Source organism: Amblyomma mixtum, chromosome 10 (genome assembly GCF_055824585.1).
Source record: "Amblyomma mixtum isolate Tamu chromosome 10, ASM5582458v1, whole genome shotgun sequence".
Taxonomy (NCBI): domain Eukaryota; kingdom Metazoa; phylum Arthropoda; class Arachnida; order Ixodida; family Ixodidae; genus Amblyomma; species Amblyomma mixtum.
The window spans coordinates 7,479,728-7,500,287 of NC_143021.1; the positions used below are offsets into that span (position 1 = coordinate 7,479,728).

General features: G+C 48.2%; 1 pseudogene; it reads left to right on the top strand.

Annotated features, from left to right (window-relative positions):
* The first annotated feature begins 6,429 nt into the window (after window positions 1–6,429).
* Window positions 6,430–17,688, top strand: LOC149325077 (uncharacterized; annotated as a pseudogene).
* Window positions 17,689–20,560: the final 2,872 nt, after the last annotated feature.

A 20,560-nucleotide genomic window follows, 5' to 3' on the forward strand; every position in this document is an offset into this window, starting at 1 on the left:
TAAAAACAAGATAGAAATTACAAAGCAAATCAGTATTTCCTTTCTTTGAAACTTTCAAACCACGCTTGCAGTCCAGATTTCACAGCCGTCAACGAATCATAACCAAACATCTGAGCAGGTAGTTTATTAAAATGGTAGGGTATATAGAACTGTCGTGTCCTTTTACCATAATGTGTGTAAACCCTGGGAACTTTATAACGCGCTATATGCCTAAGTGACTCTGGTTTTTTATCTGGCTGTTTAAACTGTGCTGAAAAGTAATTTCTCAGAACTACCACCTGTAAGTACAAGTCATGCAGAGGAATAACTCCTGCTTTAACCATTCTGGTGTTATGGTCGGACTTCTCGTGAGCAGTGCCATACAATAAATTAGTGGAGATTCTGCACAGGAAACTATCTACCTTCTTAATCTTACAAGGTGCACAAGAACCATACACTGAAACGCCGTATCTAAGGATAGATTCTCCTAAAGATCTATACACAGTCTGACGCAAGTTTATAGGTGTAGTGTATTTTATACGATAAAGCTGGACAGAAAGAGCACGGAGTCGTTTTAATAAATAGTCAATTTGGGAAGACCAACACATGTTGGAATCAAGATATAGGCCAAGATATTTAACACTGCTCGAGTAGGGTAGTGGCGAACATTCGCAATTGGCACAGTTGCTACCGTGCAGTAGAACCGACTGGGTAAAATCAACATTCTTGTGCGGATTTCTGAAACATATTAACACAGTTTTGTTTATGTTGATGTATATGATGTCTGTTACCCTTACTCTTGGCTAAGTACAAAAGTCACCCTAACGACCACAAAAGGAGTGTGCGAAGCCTGGACACAGTACGGGGACTCAGTGGGAAAGGAAACATGACAGATAAGAACTAACGTGGAAGAACATTAAAGAATGATCGAAGCCACACCAACCAGTGTACACATATTAGTACGCAAGGCCCGTACAGTCGGCTTTGCCACTTGATTCGGACAGCTTGTGGATGATAGATTTGAAGCGCTGTGTGAAGAGAACTATGTGCACCGGAAAGGCCTTCCAACGATGATAAATAACGAGGTAAATGTCAAAGCTCCATTCAGCGATCGATGCCCAATTGAACTGCTGTTTGTCTACTCGATCGGCAAACACGACATGCATGCAGATGAGTGCTTCAGTGGGCTTATCAACCAACGGGCTCCCAACTGGCATGATGCTTTAGGCCACTTCAATATTGGAAGCAGACGTTGCATGGGTGCAGTAAAGGAGGATCTGGTTTAGTAACAGGGTGTTAATTAATCGGGTTGCTATCACCAAAGATTACTAATGGATACAAAAGGTGTCCATCACGCAGTGACATAAAACGAGTGAGAAAAATTGAAATGAGCACCCAAACTACGCCTCAGTGTATCTCAGGGGTTCCCCAACTGTGAGTCTTGTGCGTTTCAGACTTCTGCGTAATGATTTTCGTATATCTGATATCGTTTGAAAACCTTTTTATTTCTGTTTTCCTCTAAACATCTTTTGACTCGACTTTGTTACAGAGCATTGACGATTATTTTTAAATGAATTTTTTTCTGCGCCTGCGGTGAACTTGCGTAAGCCAAATCGATGCGAATTTTTTTATGCTTTCTTTTAATTCTGCATTTCAGAGGTTACTGAATACCGTTTGGCGCAACTAGCAATTTCAATCACTTTTGGAGATAAGTAACACTCTAAAAATAAACTGCAACGTCGTTAATACCTTCAACAGAGTGTAAGGTAAATAAAACACGCTCTATCGCATAGAGGAAAAAATGTATAATCCTAACTGCTTATTTTAAGATTACTATTTTATTTGTGGCCTGAAACCCAGTTTAAACAAAGACTTCGTGAGCTGTGTGCTGGCATTCAAATTTGCTCCTTTTGGAGCTAAAATTCACATCCGAGATCCAAAAATTCTCGGAGAGCCCGGTAAAAAAAGGCCACAGAAAGCGATGGCACCAGCATTCCTCTTCGGATGGCACACTGTGAGCTTTTCGCGAGTCCTACCGACACCCTCTAGAAATTCTTTAGAGTTTGTTGGTCCTACTCGTGGATGGATGGATAGAAAAAACTTTATTGTTAATAAATTTGAAGTGTTCTTGAACCTTACGGTTCACTGAGCGCTGTGGTAGATCCTTGGTCCAGGATGCCGCACTTGACTGCTGCCATCGTGGCTCGGCGTATGAAAAATCGTTGCGCTTCCTCGTCTTACCTGGCCAGCAAGTGCTCCCACTGCATCACACTCGGGTTGTTTATGGGGCTCTAAGTCTGCCTTAGGGCGGGTCCTTGTGACATGCCCTAGTGTAGGTTTACCCTGACATCATGGACAGTCGTCTGCATATTGTATAGGGAAAATCTTGTGTAGTTTGTGCAGGTGCGGTTGAGTACATGTTTGTAGTCTGCGCCAGTCTACCGCCTCCTATTGGTAAGCCTTTTGTGTGGGTCTGGGTAGCGTTTCCGCTGACCCCTGTAATGATCGAGTGTATCTGAGTACGTGGGGGGTAACTGGCTCAAAGGTGCCTGTGGTGCAAAGTGTTGAGTCTGCTCGGTAACTGAGTACGTGGGGGTAACTGGGTCAGAGGTGCCTGTGGTGCAAAGTGTTGAGCCTGCTCGGTTGACGTACCCCCGAGCTAACTCGTCTGCTGCCACGTTGCCCCTCATCCCCTCATGTACCGGAACCCACACTATCTATGTTTAGTGTTTTTGTGTCTTCTCGTCGTGTGTAGAATATGATTGGCGATGCTGTCGATCCTGCCTCTTGTGTAGTTTCTACATGCTTGTTTGGAGTCCGTCACTATAGTGAGGTTGTGTCCTGTTGCGTTGCCGTCCGATATTGCCAGAGCAATGGCGGCTTCTTCAGCTGCTTCTATGTTTGGGTTGTTTATCGCTGCGCTGGTTATGTCTTGCCCCCCTTCGTCTTTTACAACGGCGATCGTTTTGCGTTGGTATCGGTACTTTGCTGCGTTCGTGTAGACTACGTTGGGATTATCGCTCAGTTCCCTGGTGAGTGCTCGGACTCTAGATTGTCGTCTTTCATGATGTATTCGATCCATGTGTCGGGGTATTGGTCTTACCCGGATGTTGTTTCTGTCTTCATTATTAATCTGTTCCTTGTCTCTTTGTGTACCTAGAGGTAGCCGTAATTTCTCCAGTAGGTGTATTCCCGTTCTGGTTTGAGTGAGTCTGTCTAATTGCGCACTACGTTGCGCTTCTCGTAGTTCGTCGAAGGTGTTCGATACTCCCAGGGCCATTAGCTTTTCGGTTGATGTGGACATTGGAAGTTTGAGCGCCGTTTTGTACGCTTTGCGTAGTACGGTGTTGATTTGTAGAGTCTCTTGCTTGTTTAGTTCGTGGTAGGGGAGGCTGTACGTTACCCTGCTCGTGACGAGGCTGTCTATGAGTTTTAGGGTGTCCTGTTTTCTCATCCCCTTCTTTTTACTGCTGACTGTTCGCACGATTCTGGCGACTTGCTCTGTTGTATTCTTAACAGAGGCGATGGTTTTGCTGCATCGTCCTGTGTTTTGCAGCCACATTCCAAGTACCCTGACTTCCGTTTTCTCAGGCATTGTCTCGTTTCCGAGTTTCAGGGTGATTTGGGAGTCGTATTTTCGTGTACCTTTTTTGATTCTTACGTATTCTGATTTTTCTGCTGAGCACGATAATCCTCTGGCCCTGGCGTATTGTTCAGGATGGTCGATCGCTCTTTGTAGCCGCCCTTGTTTAGCTGCTAAGGAGCCTGTGGTTGTCCATATTGTTATGTCATCTGCACACATTGCGTACTCGTGTCGATCTTGTGTGACGTGACTATGCGGGAAGGAAAGGAGGCTGGTCGTTTCCACGCGCCCGCACCCGCGAGTCGCCTGATGACATGAGAAGGCAAAATCTTTTGTGCCTCGTGTAGTGCCCAGGAATTTTTTGAGCGAACATAGTTCTGGGCTTTTTCCCGTCTGTCTCCCACGTAAGCATCACCAGATTGTCGAATATCCGTTCGAGGCTCATATCTCCCGTTTTAAGCAGTAGGGTAGTTGATTGCTGCTGCTTGCAGCAGTGAAATCATGGGACCAAAAAGAAAATATAGCCAGTACCTCTAGGATTTGAAAAAAGAAGTGCCGGTTCGCACAAAGCATCGTCTGAAGGCAGCAGCAGCAACTCCGGCTACTTCCGACTGCCAGCCTGGACGACCGAACTCATCCGACACAAGCTCCGACGAAGAGGCGACGTCAGCCCCGCCAGGTTCCCAATGGAACGCTCCTGCAGAAGAGGCGACTTCACGTCCCAAAATGGAGCAGGCTGACGACGCCTCCTGTGGTTCAGAGTAAGATGCACAACCGGACTCTGAGCGCCATGCGTCGTACTTGAGCACTGATGACTCGGACAGCTCCAGCGAAAGTGAACCAGATGAAACGGCCACTGAAGACGGGCGCGAAAGAGGCGAATGCTCGGATGAAGACAGTCAGCTGGTAAGATTACACCATTTAATTTGTTAAGCGTACGTATAGTATTTGCCAAAAGTAACCAGGTTGCTTTGAAAGTGAGGGCAGGGATTCTCGTTACCATACGGAGATTTCGAGCTTAAGGGCTGGCATAGCAGCTTTAATATACGACTCAGAAGCAGTCTGTGCAGCGTGGTTACTTTTGGCAAGGACTGCGATTCACACTGAGACCGTTCAAACCATCTTCACGATCTCGCGTTTTAATGATATTAATGGCGCTTTAATTGTTGAAGCTGGACGGCAGCACTATGCATTCATGGTTATAACTGCTTACGCGAAGGGGGCACAGGACAAGCTCTTTTTGTGTCACCTTCTCAGACTCTCGAAACGTCCGGCGGCTAAGTGCGGGTTTGAATGCTACACCGCCCACATAGCCACAATTATGGAATGCATCATAATACGCATATTAATTTGCAAATATAATGACATTGGAACTTGTTTTTTTGTTGTTGGGTAAAGGAAAATGGCGCAGTTAACTGTCTCAAATATCTCGGTGGACACCCGCGGACCGCGTCGTAGTAAGGGAAGGGATAAAGGAGGGAGGGAAGGAAGAACGAGGTGCCGTAGTGGAGGCCTCCAGAATAATTAATTTATGCTGCCTGGTTAACGCGCACTGACATCGCACAGCACAATTAGGGCGCTTTTTGTGTTTCGCCTCCATCGAAACGCAGCCGCCGCGATCGGGTTCGAACCCGGGTACTCCGGCGCAGTACCCGAGCGATTGAGTGGCACTGGTAGCATGTTTTTTTTTTTTGTCACGCGTGCGCTGCCGCTCTCCTGCTCGCGCATATATTTCTAAGCAAATCATCGTTGTCCTTTAATTCAGTTTGAAGGTACTTACGCTTCCAGTCAGTGATTAAGTTCAGTTAGACACGCTGCCATTTGCTTTTTCTGCTTAACGCCGATACTTTTGAGTAAGAAAAAAGATACCGCTTTTTATTCATATCTGACCTCTCACGGTGATCGGCTGGTTTAAGGCACTCGATCGGGTCCTCAGCCGAAGTACTCGGTCTCGACCCCGGCTGCGGCGGCCGCACCTCAATATCGGCGAAATACAGTGCGCCCGTGCGCTGTATGAAGCGATATTCCTCGCGACGCGGCGAGCTGCAGAGATCAACTCGCCACCCTCTTTTTATGTTGAGATCATGCGTGCGCTTTGTTGCCTCTTATTTAACGATAACACCGTTTGCGCGAAAGCCGATGATGTGGTAACCGTATGCTCGTCGTCGGAACGTCTACACCCAGACGCATGAGGTCGCACTAAAAGCAATATAAAAAGAGCGAGCTGGCTCAGAAGGAATTGGCAGCCGCTCTAAGAACGGTAAAAAGTGAGGGAACTTACCTTGATGTCTCCCTCGCCACGGAAGATGGTGCCGCGTCATCGCGCTGTTCCTGCTCTTGGTTGATGCACGCGCGGCGTTAACCTAGAAATCGCTCTACACAGTTCGACGGCAAGAGCTTCCGCCTGCCCCATGAATACCCGCACGAAGCGACAAGTCTTTAAGCACTGGCTCGATGCATGGACGGTGACAGAGCGAGCGTCGACAGCTCCTTCGCTGAAACTGCGCTGGAATGCGGACTTCGCTAGCATAAGTCGGCAAACCGCAAAGCCTTTTTCTATTGTCTTGCATTGGGAGCACGTAGGCGAGATAGGCGAAATTTTCTGCAAACCCAAAACCTGAGCGACGCATTGAGATATATTGGTTCAACGGCCTTCCTCTCATCGCGGGAAGCCATCGCAGATAGCTCGCCACCGTGAATTATAGCCGCATGCAGTTAGCGCTTAAAAGAACCGCAGGAGGTATGAATTAGCCCGAAGTCATCCACTACGGCGTCCCTCATAGCCCTCGTGTCGCTTTGGGATATTAATCCCCACAACTTAAATAAAATGTTCCGTCATAAATGAGTCAGAAACATCAATTACAGCCATGGCTGGCCTGTTTTTTAATCACAACAACTGGGTTTTCAGTATTGGCTTCTTGTCTCTGTCACAGGACCAGCCACTGTATCCATGGTCGAGAATAACTGTGGCTGAAAGTATTCTACTCATCATGGGGCACAGCCTCCACCATGACTCATCAAAAGCAGCAACTGAGAGCCTGCTAAGCTTGCTCGAGGCACATCTCCCAGGAGGCACACTTTTGCCTACAACAAAGTATAAATTTTTCAAACATTTCAGTGGAAACGGTGAGAACAGGAACGAGCATTTGTATTGCAACAACTGTTTGAGCTACATCGGAGCATCACAAGTGGCACAGTTGGTGTGTACAAAATGCGGCACACAGCACGACGTTGGTGAACCTCTAAAGTCATTTTCATATTTTTTATGCGAAGCATATTGCTAGAGCTACCACTCACGCCGTCGCCGTGGGACCCCCACGTGACACCGTGACGTCACACCACGTGACATCGGATGAGAGAGCCGGCCTCCACCTCGCGCCGTCGCCGTGGGACCCCTAGCCGTCACGCCACGTGACACCGTGACGTCATACCACGTGACATCGGATGAGAGAGCCGGCCTCCACCTCGCGCCGTCGCCGTGGGACCCCTAGCCGTCACACCCGCGCATTCCCGCGCATTTCGAACGCGCGTTCACACTCGGTGTAGGTGAAACGCTTGCTACACCGGGCAGGCAGACGCGGCTTCCGTGGCAATCCAGGCGCTCACCCAACGCACGTCTCGGGGTTAGTCGGCGTTCCGCTGTAGCCATGCCGTTGTCTTCCCCCACGACGAAGGCTTCTAGTGGTTGTATTAAAATGACTAAGTATTCAACCAAGGAAAGCCATGTATTACCAAGCCTAGCCACTAATATGCTTCGCATTCCCCAGGTTTAGCCAAGCTGAGCCTCAGCAATTTTTTTATGATGGACTTGGAGCCACAGCTATGCGACGTGCTGAAAACCGGCCGGCTGAAAAGTGCAAAAAATGAAATTTCTTTAGACGTCAGTGATATTACTAAGAGCACTGGCTACAGAAAACTTACTCTTGGACTGGATGACGTAAGCCTGACATTCAATACAGATGGCGTGCCCCTTTTTGAGAGCAGTAGCTTTGGGATTTGGCCCCTGTTTGCCCAAATTAATGAGATTCCATATTGATGCGTCGTCGCAAACCTTGTCATGACCACGTGATCACAACGTCATCGGCGGGCTATAAAAGGAGCTGCTTGAATAAATCGTTCGTTCTTGCTGTGTCATTCCTGCGTGATGCTATCTAACAGTGGCGACGAGATAGCGCGCCGGCGCTAGGCGAACTTACGTGCGAAAATGAGTGCCGGGTGGCCACCGGAATTCACAGACGCAGAAGGTACTACGTGGCCTACGTATCGTGCCCGGCTAGAGGCTTACTTCGAAGCCCATGGAATCGCGGAACCAACGAAGAAGCGAGCGCTGCTCATAGCTTCGCTCACGGACAGTGCGGTGCGAGTGGTGCAGGGGCGGTGTCATCTAAGAAAAGTGAATGAGCTGAGTTACGAGGAAGTCGTCCGGCATTAGGCAGACCACTACGCTCCACAAGTTAACGAGATCGCTGCAAGCTTTGCTTTCTTCATGCGCTCGCAAAAAATCGGGGAATCTGCCCATGAATTCACTGCGGAAATTAGCCGGCTAGCGGAGAAGTGCGACTTCGGAACGTCACTGGAGCGAATGTCACTGGACAGAATTGTGTGCGGTGTGCAAGATGAAGACGTCCGGCCACATTTACTGACTGAACGGAAGTTTACACTAGAAGAGGCGGAAGACTTTGTGTCTCGGCCCAGAAAGCCTCCCAGAACGCCAAAAGCATGCACTCTGCCGAGCCAGGAGAGGTACAGGGTCCGTCAAAAGTTCCAAGGCCAGAGGGTTTGCTTTTGAGCAGCATAGTCGGGCTGTTGAGATACCCTCGAAGCTAAAAATATCTGTAGAGAATAGAAGAAGGATCGTTCTACCATCTGAGAACCTCAATAACTCTATCGGAATCTTAAGTGCCAGGATATACCGATGAAAAGCGGACCATGTGGCCTGGGAACTTTTGACGGACCCTGTACATTTTGCCGTCAAAAGAGGCGCTCATCTAAGCCGCGCCCAAGGCTGGAGAAGCGCGATACATGTGGAAGGTGTGGTGGCGAGTCGCACACCGAGGGGGAATGCAAACACCTTCACGCGGTGTGCCATCGGTGCGGTAACCGAGGACATCTGCGCCGAATGTGCCAGTCCAGCACAAGTTTCCTTCAGCACGCATCGCACCCGGCAGGCCAACGACGCCAGGGCTCGTACGCAATAGTTGAAACTTGGTTCAGCGCAAAAGACGAACACAGAGAAAGGAAACGACACACACGGAGCGCTACTAACAAATGATTTGTTGATAAATGCAAGAAACACATTTATAGTCTTCACACGCATGCGCATAATCGGGCGGCTCCAGGCTACTTTAACAGTTTTAGATGGCTCACACTTATCTAAGCTCACATTATGTCACTGAAGAAAGCGCGGGAACCGGATAAGGTAGATAACTGTGAACATGAAAATGACAAAAGGAAAAGATATGGATGGGATATGACCGAAACAATTCGAGAATCGAGAGACGAAAAAGAAACGGGCCAGGATGTTACATGAGGTCATATGACGTTGTCCAAAAACATACGCTCAGCCGAGTACAAACTTAAGGAAGGGTCGCTGATGCACTGGCTAGGCTTTTTATGACTATGAAAGGCCTCCAAAATAACTCTTGATTTTGTGCTTTTATTTCTGCCTAAAACCTTTTTCTTTGAACCGTGACGCGCAGCTGCACCCCATTACGTGCGAAACTAGATTCGCAAGCTTATCTTGATTTATCAAATTTTGAGCATGCTCTCTTAAACGGTCATTGATGCAACGCCTTGTCTGCCCAATATAGCACTTTCCACAGGACAGGGGGATCTTGTAAATCACTCCGAAAGCACATTTGACGAAGGCTTCTTCATGTTGCTTTTCGCAACCGCGCTCACCATCACCGCAGATGCGGGGGCAGAGCCTCGCCAACTTATTTGGCGCGGAGAATACAAGAGGCACTTTGTGCCTACTGGCCACTTTTTTGAGATTATGTGACACCTTATGAATATAAGGCATCACCTCTGGTTTGGACTTTGCGCGTTCAGTTGCAGCCACGTTTCATCGAGGGCGAAACTTCTTCAGGAGGGTTTCGGCTACTGCCGTAAGGACCGAGCAAAGGAAGCCTGCGGCCAAAAGCCTGCGCACCTGAGGGTCGAAACTGCCGTGCATCTCGTGCGGACACGATCTCCGAAGCGCGGATTCAAGGCAGAGCATTGCTACTGCTCTCTTAACGGTCTTAGAGTGAGACGAATCATAGGGCAAGAGTTCCTTCTTCGAGCGTGGGAAATACGCCCAACAGGTGTGTCGTGCACCAAACCTCAACCTCAGGTCTAAAAAGCGCATCTCACCGTTCTGGGGAAGTTCATGTGTAAAGGTCAGGCCTTTACCGTGCTCGTTAAAAGCTCTTAAGACATCACCAACCGAATCCTCAATGGTTGAGTTAAAAGGGGCTTTTAAAAAGATTAAAAAATCATCGACATATCTAAAAATCTTTAAAACCGGGCCTCCGATAAAAGCGTGCTGCAAAAGGCGATCAACATAAGCAAAAAAAATATAAAATAGGAGCCACACAGGACCCTATGCAAATTGCGTTGCGCTACAGGAACGGCTGCTTGTCAAAAAGATAAAAGTAACACTCAAATAAAATTCTAAAAGCCTTAAAAATCGTCAAGAGACACACCTACTGAGGACCGAAAAGAAAGTTCCCCGGACTTTTCAATAGATTCCTTCACGGCGACCAGGAGTTCAGTTTGAGGTACAGAATAAAACACCGCTCGTCCTGTCCTCTTCTCGTTCTTCAGTCCTGTCCAAGTTCGCGGTTATTCCTCCTCTCCAACATCTCAGACCAACTGGCCCAACTCTTCCCCTTGTTAAAACAGATCCTCAACGTCAACTGAGAATGCATATACGGCCCGGTGGTCAGTCTGGAGGAACCCTGAGACATCTTGCGACTTTTTTGTTAGGAAGGGGTCGTCAGCCTTAATCATTTTAAGCTTTGTCAACAAAAACCAGCTTACACACTGCTGCCAAGAGTCATTCTCACTAATAATTGTCCTGAAAGGAATTGCAGGTTTGTGGGTCTTTGCAGTGAAAAAAAATTCAAGCAATTTCCTCTGCAGTTCGAAATATCGTTAGCTAACTTCGTCAGGTTCAACTGTTTGCAGTAATTCATGAATATGGTTTTAACGCGAACCTCACTCTTATTCACTCGGACAAAGTTCTTCTCAACGGCTTGCAAAGCTTTCTCCTGGTAGTCACCTCGACGCAAGACGACGAAGCCCCCATCTTTGTCCGTTTGCAGTAAAAGAAGGTCCTGTACGTCCTTGAAAAATCTGACAATTCCGTCTAGAACACGGCTCGAGCGTCGACTGGACGTTTGTGAAGCGCCTACATGCATTCTACGCCTTCAAGGAGACACTTCTCACGCACTTCTTCTGTAACCTTCTCTGCAATGTTCCTGTTGGTAGCAAGCAGGTCATGCGGTGTTACATATGAATCGAGTGCAAATTTGGACCCTTTCCTTAGAACTTGCTGTACTTTCTCGGGTATAGAAACATCCCCCACGGCGAAGACTGGCTTCTTAGGTTCTGGCTCATTCCTTCCAAAGCTTCTGAGAAGGTGCTTAAGTAAAAAGGCCCAATTCACCTGTATAATTTGAGCAGCCTGGGACATCTGAGTAGCGAGACCCTCCGGGTATTGGCGGTAGCATGCAAAACGTAGCCAGTCCTGGAAAATCCTTACTTGACGCCACAATTCCGCTCTGAGGATCTTGCACAGTCTTTTCACGTGGCCCCAAGAAGGCTTGACCGGTCCGAAGAGCGCAAACACTTCGTTCGGAATCCATCCTTTCGTTAGGCAGAAGGCGAGGCGCCTAGCCCGGCATGTGGCATTCACGATGTGACACAAAAGAGAGTTGATGAAGGAGGGTGAATTAACGTGAGAGGGAGTAAGAGGAAACATACAGAAAGATGGGCCCGCTGTACAAGAAATATACTTTAACAAAACTTCGTGCTGGGCTAGTTGCTTAAGCTATCGAGCTTAAGCTATCCTGACAGCTTAAGCTATCCTGCCTATTGGGCGAACTTCCAGTTGTCGGACAGCTCAGTATGACTGCTACGTGCGACGGGAAAGGCATTCCGGGTACGGTCTTAGTGGTCGACAGCGCCGGACCATCTTTGTGCGGCAGAGACACAATCAAGGCATTCAATGAAGCTGGGGTGGCAGTGTTGTCGCGTATGGACGCGAGTGTGCAACCGGTCGAGATAAAAGCGGCCAGCACGGAATTGCAAGAGCTGCTCAACGAATATGCTGACGTGTTTGCTCCAGGACTCGGCGTATGCAAGGGACCACCGGTGACATTGCAGCTGAAAGAGAATGCGTGTCTAAGGTTTTTTAAGACCCGTACGGCCCCTACGCTTTGAGGGATAAGATGTCGGAAGCGCTGGAACAACTGGTTGCGCAATATGTTCTGGCGCCGGTGTAAACCACCGATTGGGCAACACCACTGGTACCCGTATTAAAGGGCAATGGGTCTCTCCGAGTGTGCGGAGACTTTCGTATGACAGTGAATGCAGCCACAGTGTTGGAACAGTACCCGTTGCCTCGAGTGGACGACATTTTTGCTAAGCTACCGTAAATGGCGGATAAGTATTTACGACGTTGGACTTACGCCAAGCCTACAACCAGCTACCTTTAGACGGGGATGCCAAAAAGATAGCAGTCCTCAACACTCAGAAATGCCTCTTCTGTTTCAACCGATTACCTTTCGGCGTAAGTTCTGCTCCAGCTATATTCAGGAGGCGGATTCCAGGAGTGCAGGTGTACTTGGATGATATTATCATCGGTGAAAAAAAAGGGCGATGTATCAAGGCTGAAGAGGGTGCTGCAGCGCCTGCGGGAGTACGGTCTCCGATTGCACAAGCATAAGTGCAAATTCCAGCAAGACGAAATCACTTCGCTCGGCCATCGGATCGACGCTAAGGGTCTGCGACCGAAGGACGATAACATCAAAGCCGTTGTCGAAGCCCCAGAACCTACTTCGGTGAGTGAGCTGAAAGCTTTTCTCGGATTTTTAAATTATTACGGCAAGTTTTTTCCCAATCTGGCCACTGTGCTGGCTCCGCTGTACGCCCTCCTAGCTAAAGGGGCCAAGTGGCAGTGGAACAAGGAACAAGAAAAAGCTGTTCTGTAAGTTAAGCAAGCAATTGTGGCTTCCAAGTTCCTTGCTCATTTCGACCCAGATAAGCCACTGCGGCTCGAGTGCGACGCGTCACCAGTTGGCAGTGGGGCCGTTTTGTCCCGCCGCGTGAACGGTGTTGACTACCCCATCGGATTCCGGTCCAGGACACTCACAAAGGCAGAGCTTAACTAATCTCAGTTAGAAAAAGAAGCACTGGCACTGGTGTTCGGCGTCGCACGGTTCAAGGACTACTTGTACGGACATCGGTTCGTGTTAGTAACAGACCACAAGCCTCTTACTGGTTTATTCAATCCAGGCAAAGCAATACCACCCATGGCGGCTGTGAAAAGCCAGCGCTGGGCTTTGTTCCTCTGCAACTACAGCTATACATTGCAGTACCGCAAGGGCAGCGAGAATTCCAATGCCGACACCCTCAGTCGCTTGCCATTGCCGGTTACGGAGCCGCGGGATGTCGCTGCCGACGAGTACGTTTTGTATGCCCAGTGTCTTGAGGAAACGGCGGTCGGCGCCGGGAGGTTGAACAAATGACAAACAGAGACGCCACTCTTCAACAGGTCAAAAGGTGGATTGCCGACGGATGGCCACCGTATCTACCGCAGGATCTTGAGCATCTCCGGGCGTACTTCAACAGAAGAACAGAGCTAACCGTTGTTGACGCTGCCACCTAGTTGTTGGCGAAGATGGGTCGGTTCGGAGTCGTTGCTAACTCGCTGCTGCTGCTGCTGCTCGCTTGACGGAACCGTGGTCAAGCTTCGACACCCGTTCCCACCATCACCAGGACAGGAGTGCCGCCAAGTGAAAGAGTTAAGTGATGGGAGGAAGATTACAAGAGGGTTTATTTACATCTTTTTACAACATGGTTAATCAACTGAAGTGAGGCTCCAAATGAGGCCCCAAATGAGGCTCTAAGGGAGGCTTGAAGTGAGCTTGAAGAGAGGCTTGAAGTGAGCTCAAAATGAGGCGAAGTGAGCTGCTCTGCCGCATTCGTTCTCGACATTTATACTGTTCGCCTTCCCTAAATTCCCTAGGTTGAGGACGCCCACGCCGGGGTGGGAGGGGCCCAGATCACAAACAACACAAACTTGTGCGCACAAACACACCACTGCACTTAGGGCCACGCCCCCGTCACATGTGGAGTCTGAGGGAAAGAAGGTTGTCGAGGTAGCGTTGACTGCGGTAGGTGATGGCCTCCGGCCAGTCGAAGGTTTCTGCGGGTCACCGACATCTGCTGATAATCAAAGACACCCGCCGCTCGAGGCCGGACGTGAGGTCACGAAAAGGCCGAAAGTGGTTCCTCGTGCTTGGGTCGGAGATGATGCCCGCCGGCCTGTCGCGGTGCTTGCTTGGCACGCCACCGAGCCACACGAAACGAGGCCCTTTGTTCCCCGGCATGGTCACGGCAAATGGGGAAGATAACGTTCGTCTCCCCGAGGCGGCGGCGGCGTTCTACACGTGCAGGCACTTTGTGAAGGGGGTCTGGTTTTGGTCCTGCACTCCAACCGGGCAAACTCCGTAATTGAAGCCAGCTGTCACCTAGGTCCTCTCAGTGCGTGCGGTCCATGGCGGCAGGCCCGAAAGTAATCACGCTGAAGTCGCTCGCAGCCATATACAGTGGAAGCAGGTGTGCTGGCTGGTTCCAAACGAGACCCGCTGACGTCGATCTTAATACCGTGAACCACAATTTGGTGTACCCCGTCGGATTGCCCGGATACGCACCTTGGCATCGCAGGATCGCTCTAAGCAGCGTTATGACCGCCGGCGCAAGGATTTCTGCTACCTGCCCGGTGACTTTGTATGGTTGTGGACGCCTCTACGCAAGCGTGGTTTATCACAAAGGCTGTTGTCCCCCTACGCAGACCCGTTCATCGTTGTTGCTCGCCTCAATGACCTCAACTATGTCGTCTCTCCCCAATCACCGCAAGGACGCCGCTCAAGGAAAACCCAAGTCGTGCATGTTGCACGGCTAAAGCCCTTCCACTATCGGGACCCAGATCGATTGACTGGCCCAGAGGGCTTCGTCTGCGAAAGGGGAAATGTCACGTGCTGGAAATCGCATTGTTCTACCTATGGCGGCGGCAAAGTGTTTGTTGTGTCTGCTCCGTGAGACGCAGCCTGGTATGACGTCCATGAAAAGCACCTCGAGAACGCTGTTTTAGTACCGGGGTCTGGATTCTGGCATAGAGCGACTAGTGAAATCATGCTGTATTTGTGCACAGGCCGCTGCGATGCTACCAGCACAGATACCTTTGGCGTGGCCAGCAACCGGGGAAAGATGGAGCAGACTACACGCAGATTTCGCAGGCCCAATGGACGGACATATGGTATTGGTCGTCGCAGACTCCGAAACGAAATGAATGGAAGCAATTCCAATGAAAATTGCCACCTCGCAAACAACGGTCGACGCACTATGGTAAATATTTGCACGCTTCGGCCTTCCAAAATGGTCCAAATAACGGTCCACAATTTGTGGGCGCTGTTTTTCACGAGTTTCTGGCACGAAACAACGTAAACCAACTCACAACAGCGCCTTATCACCCACAATCGAATGGTTTAGCTGAAAGAGCTGCGCGCACGCTCAAGGAGGGGCAAAGAAAAACCCTGGAAAAGACCTGGAAATGCGTATAGCTCGGTCTTTGTTCCGATATCACCGAACGCCTGTAAAGGATAGCAAGTCGCCCGCGGAAGACTTATTTGGTTACCAGATAAGAACAAAGATGGACTGCATCACGTCCGGTGAAAAGTCGGCAGAAAGCCAGTCAAGAGTAGGTGCGACTAAATTTGATGTTGGTTAACCGGTCTGGATGTGCAATTTCAGAGCAAGTCGCAGGTGAATTCCAGGAGTAGTGCATGGTCAACAGGGTTCCAGGATGGTCTCCGTTGACTCGGAGCAAGGTCTTCAGCGGCGGCACTTGGACCAACTGAGACGTCGGCTGAATCAGAAGACGGAGCCCCTGGAGAATTTAATAAGCGGGAACCTTCGGACGACGTTCCGACCACGTCGCAAGATAGCCCAGAAGCATCCGGGACGGAAACTGGCCCGCCAGGTTTGCGAAGATCAATCAGACAGCGACGGCCACCTGTACGCTTTCCTCTTTAAGGGGGGAGAGATGATGCGTCGTCGGCAAACCTGGTCATGATGATCACAACGTCACCGGCGAGGTATAAAAGGAGCTGCCTGAATAAATCGTTCGTTCTTGTGTCATTCCTGCGTGGTGCTATCTAAGACATATAAAGACAGGATTAAAAAACTTCTATGGCAGGTTTGTGGTTTGGTCCACGCAAGCCTGTCATGAACACATTCTTCCTGCCGTTTGAAAAAAAAAATGAATGAACTCTCCGCCACTGGAATAAGATGGCAGATTTCAAAACGATACGAAAAAATATCCAGTCTTTCCTGGCCCGTGCACTACTGACAGTGTCGCCAGGTGTGAACTACTGGGGATGACCCAATTCAGTGGAAAACATGGGTGCAGTTGGTGTGAAGAACCAGGGGGGTGGTCGCTCGAGGCAATGGCCATTGTCGAGTTTATTCTGCCCCATTATCTGTGCCCAAGCTGCTCCCACATGAGTCATTTGCTCTGCATGCCTGCATGCCTGCAAAGCCAGAACAAAGCAAAAAAAAAGTAAGCTGCGGTGTCAAAACTACAAGTGTCCTAACACTTCTCACATATTTTAGCTTTTGTTCTGGCTTTGTACTTGACTACATGCATTCTGTATGCTCTGGTGTGGTAAAAGACACTCATTTGGCTGAAATCAGGTGTGCGCAAAGGCTTTCGTCTCTGCAGCTGGCAAGAAGTAGATAGACTTCTGTTGAGCTTGTCTCCCGTTTTGGAGTTGTCAAGAGTGCCAAGATCACTGAAAGACGTAAAGCATTGGAAATCAGCTGATTGGGGCAACTGGCTGCTTTTTTATTCTCCGGTGGTGCTGTCTGGTTACATCCCATCCAGAAATTTCCGGCACTGGCTGATGCGTGTTGACATGATGCATTACACGCTTGGTGAATGTGTCACACTTGAAAGCATGAGAGAATTGAAGCGTCAAATGTTGCGTTTTCTCCAGGAATATGAGCAGCTGTTTGGAATCACCAATGTGACGTGCAATTCTCATTTGCTTCTGCAAATTGTCGACACGGTTCAGGAGTGGGATTCATTATGGGGCTATTCAATGTTCCCATTTGAATCAATGAACGGAAGGTTTGCAAGAATGGTAAGGGGCACAGGTACCCTGAGAGACAAATTACTGAAAAATTCTCTTTAATGCAAGCTCTTCCAATTATGTGGCATCAAGTAACGAAGCAAAATGTTGGTGCTGACCAGTTGTTCAGAATGCTGACGAAAGGATATAACTTAAAAAGGCGTTTTGTAGCTACTGGTGGAGTTATTTTTTATGGCAAAGCAGCACTCAAAAGTGACGGTGCCCACTATAGGAAGATGGGAACCGGTTCACTGGTGCTGTGCACAGCTGACTTGGACAAGTCTCGACGGATTAACTCCTTTGTGTACATTGATGGTGTCTTTGGTCGTGTCACTGATATGATTGCCATTTGCCCTGAGTAACATCTGAAATGTGAATGCCAAAGAAGGATTGTGCTGCAAATTGAAATATTAAGTTGCCAGGAAGCTGCTAAGTGCATTCTGCAATAACAGCGGTATTAAATTCGTGCAGGCTGAAAGCACTGGTGAATACCGAACATCACCACTTGCATCATTGAAAAAATGTGTTGCCATAGTTTGTGAAAACAATACTTATTTGTGCACATTGAATAATAAGCTATGTCTTGAATCTACCTAAATGGCAGGGCCTTGCAGCAGTGGTAAAAAAACTGGTTATTGCCAAGGAGGCTGGCTACTATAATATATTGCTGGCATGAACTAAGCTGCTGTAGACGCAGCTCAAGTGATGCCAACAATATATTATGACCTGTTTGCACAAGCTGTGGCCCATCTATCCCTGCAAGAGTCCTAATCTCATCTGCCCACCTGACCCTCTGCTACCCCCTGCCATACTTCCCTTTGGTTGAAATCCACTGCGTGACCATAATCGATGAGTTAATTACAAATTCATATTTATGCTTTACTCAGGCTTGTTTGGTTTATCGTTTATGGGGTGTAACGTCCCAAAGTGACTCGGGCTATGAGGGACGCTGTAGTGAAGGGCTCTGGAAATTTCGACCACCTAGGGTTCTTTAACGTGCGCTGACATCGCACAGTACACGGGCCTCTAGAATTTCGCCTGCATCTAAATTCGACGGTCGCGGCTGGGATCCAACCCACGTCTTTTTGGTCAGTAGCCGAGCGCCATAACCATTGAGCCACCGCGACGGCTGCTCAGGCATGTGGTGACATGTTCTTGCTTTTGCCAGAGTCTGGTTTTAGAGTGTCTCATGACAGCCTTTCATGCAGCTCTGTGTTTGAGTGCACTCGCAGGCAAATGAAGAAAACAGCATGCCATGAGTAAGACTAAATGCAGAGCTCCACAACATACAAAGTGGGCTCCACTGTTGAGGATTGGTACAGGGTGTGCTGCCCTGATCTTCTGAAGGGTATTTTTGTGATTTATTATTGTACATACATGTGTGACACCAGCAGCATGCACACAAGAGCGTCTTTTATTCACACTACTGTTTTGGCAATGAGATTTCTTGTAATTAAAACAGTAATGGCACAAGGAATTTATTTTTACAGTGGTTCGAAAAATAATGCTGCCTTTGTTCTGCCTTTGTGGTTTGTGGGGACGCCTTCGTCCCCTGCGTTCACTTTCCCGCATTGCACACCCCACTGTTGTTAGCTCCTCCGAAACGCGCTCTTCTGTTTTGGTTACTTTAACTAACAGGGGAGGGCGCTCGCGTCGTAGCGACACCAGCGCCACGGATGGCGTTTGCTGCGCACGCGCGGGGGATAGCTGGCTCTCTTCTTCCTGGGACAGGATAGCGTGTGGACGTTCACGCGCAAAGCTCCGCTCTTGGCCGCGGGCGCCTCGTAGTCGGAACTTGCTCCCGCCACCCCGTCCCGTCTGGCCTCGGAGCTTATCCCTTTGCCCTAGCGTGGGCGGACGTTCGCTCGTAGCCGTGCTGGTGAGTCGGACATCCTAGATTCCTCAGTGTATTTTGTTGCTAGCTATCGTTATTGTTGCTATAGCAATAAATGCCTTGTTTGTGTCAGCCAGTGTGTCGTTCCTTTGTTCCCGTAGAGCACGGCCCGCCGTGGTCGGCGTGCGCTCAGTAGCGTACGCGACCACGGGGTGGGGTCCGCGCGGTTTTGAACTGGCTCAGCCGCGCTTAAGCGGGGGAATACGTGTTTATCTCCCCGATTTCAACCCCACAGGTTATATGTTCTCCCTTGTCTTTCATTGTTAATGTTATTTGTCTTTTTCGTGCTGTTTTTATGTGCACATAATCATTCATTTAGTTAGACTGCAATTTTGATGAGGTATGACGGTGCAGTATATGTTTTGCCTTGGCAGCAATTATGTAATGTCTTTTTTAAATGTATGGCCAGGTCTTAGGCACTTCCTTATGCTCAGACATTTGGCTTTATCAAAAAGCCTGCATTCAAATGTGTAAATAATAGCCTGTCAATTTTTGCTCTTTATTTCAACATGTTCAGTGAATCCCTACTGCAACAGAGACTGCTTTAAGTATGTCTGATAGATACCGGGCACCTTAAGAATTCTCTGCCCGCTCACCTCTATGGCTCCATTATATAGTGATGAATATCGCTTTTATTTTCTCTTTCTTTGTTTCTCTTTCTTATTCCATGTGAATTTCCTGTAGGTTGAGATTGTATTTTGTTATTTTTATTGATGCGTATTGACTGTATTACTTCCGTCGCGCAGATTCGGGCTACCTCTTGGCCTAAGACAATAAGGCCAGTTTTATTAAGAAAGTATAATCATGTGCATAATGTAAAGCTTATGTAGTTTTAAAGATTTTTAATATCATTTCTGTTGTCTTTGTGTTCACTCCTGAGTTGCTTCAAATTTATTGCTGCATGAAAGGCATGCATTTGGCTGCACAATTCTAACTATTCAATTATTCCGTAATGCGCTCAGTAGACAAAAAAGTGAATTGTTTTCTAAGAAGGCCAGAACAATAAAGTTATGTGCGTAAGAAAAAGATAAATATTTCTTTGTCACTTTACCTGCCTTCCCATCTGCTAACTGGCAAACAGCATGTCTACCTTTTTTTAGTGCTGCTTATTCGTGCTCTGTGTGTTTGATCACATTTCAATAAATTCTTTCTGTACAAGAGCATGTAACCTTGTGTCGTTACCCTTAAAAAAAAAAAAACTCTGCCAAGTTGCGCAAAATATGGTTGAAATGGGCAAAACTCAACTTATTTCGTTGTGTTCATTTCAGCTAGCTATATATTCATCATAAAAATTATCCGCTACATTACTTCAAACCACATCACCTTATGCATGCATGCATTTCATCCAGAATAATAGTTCCAACAGTTCAATATCTTTTATAACTTTGAACACCACAAGATATAATGGTCTTGCTAAATAGCAGCTGAAAATTTGCTTCAAATGTGTGGGCACTGACAGGGTGTGCTGATCGCAAAGGATGGCATGCTTCAGCAACCAAAAGTATGTTCTTCCGACATGTGCAAAATTCGCATGATTGCAACATTGCTAATAACTGCCACATCAAGTGTGAAGTGAATAAAAAGGAATAGATTAGTGTTTGCGTGGGTTTAAATGTCGCATTATCCGGAAGGGACACATTCTTCACTTTGGTAAGTCTGCCAATGCTAACTGTGCACAGTGCGCGTGTGTATGCATCCTCTTCA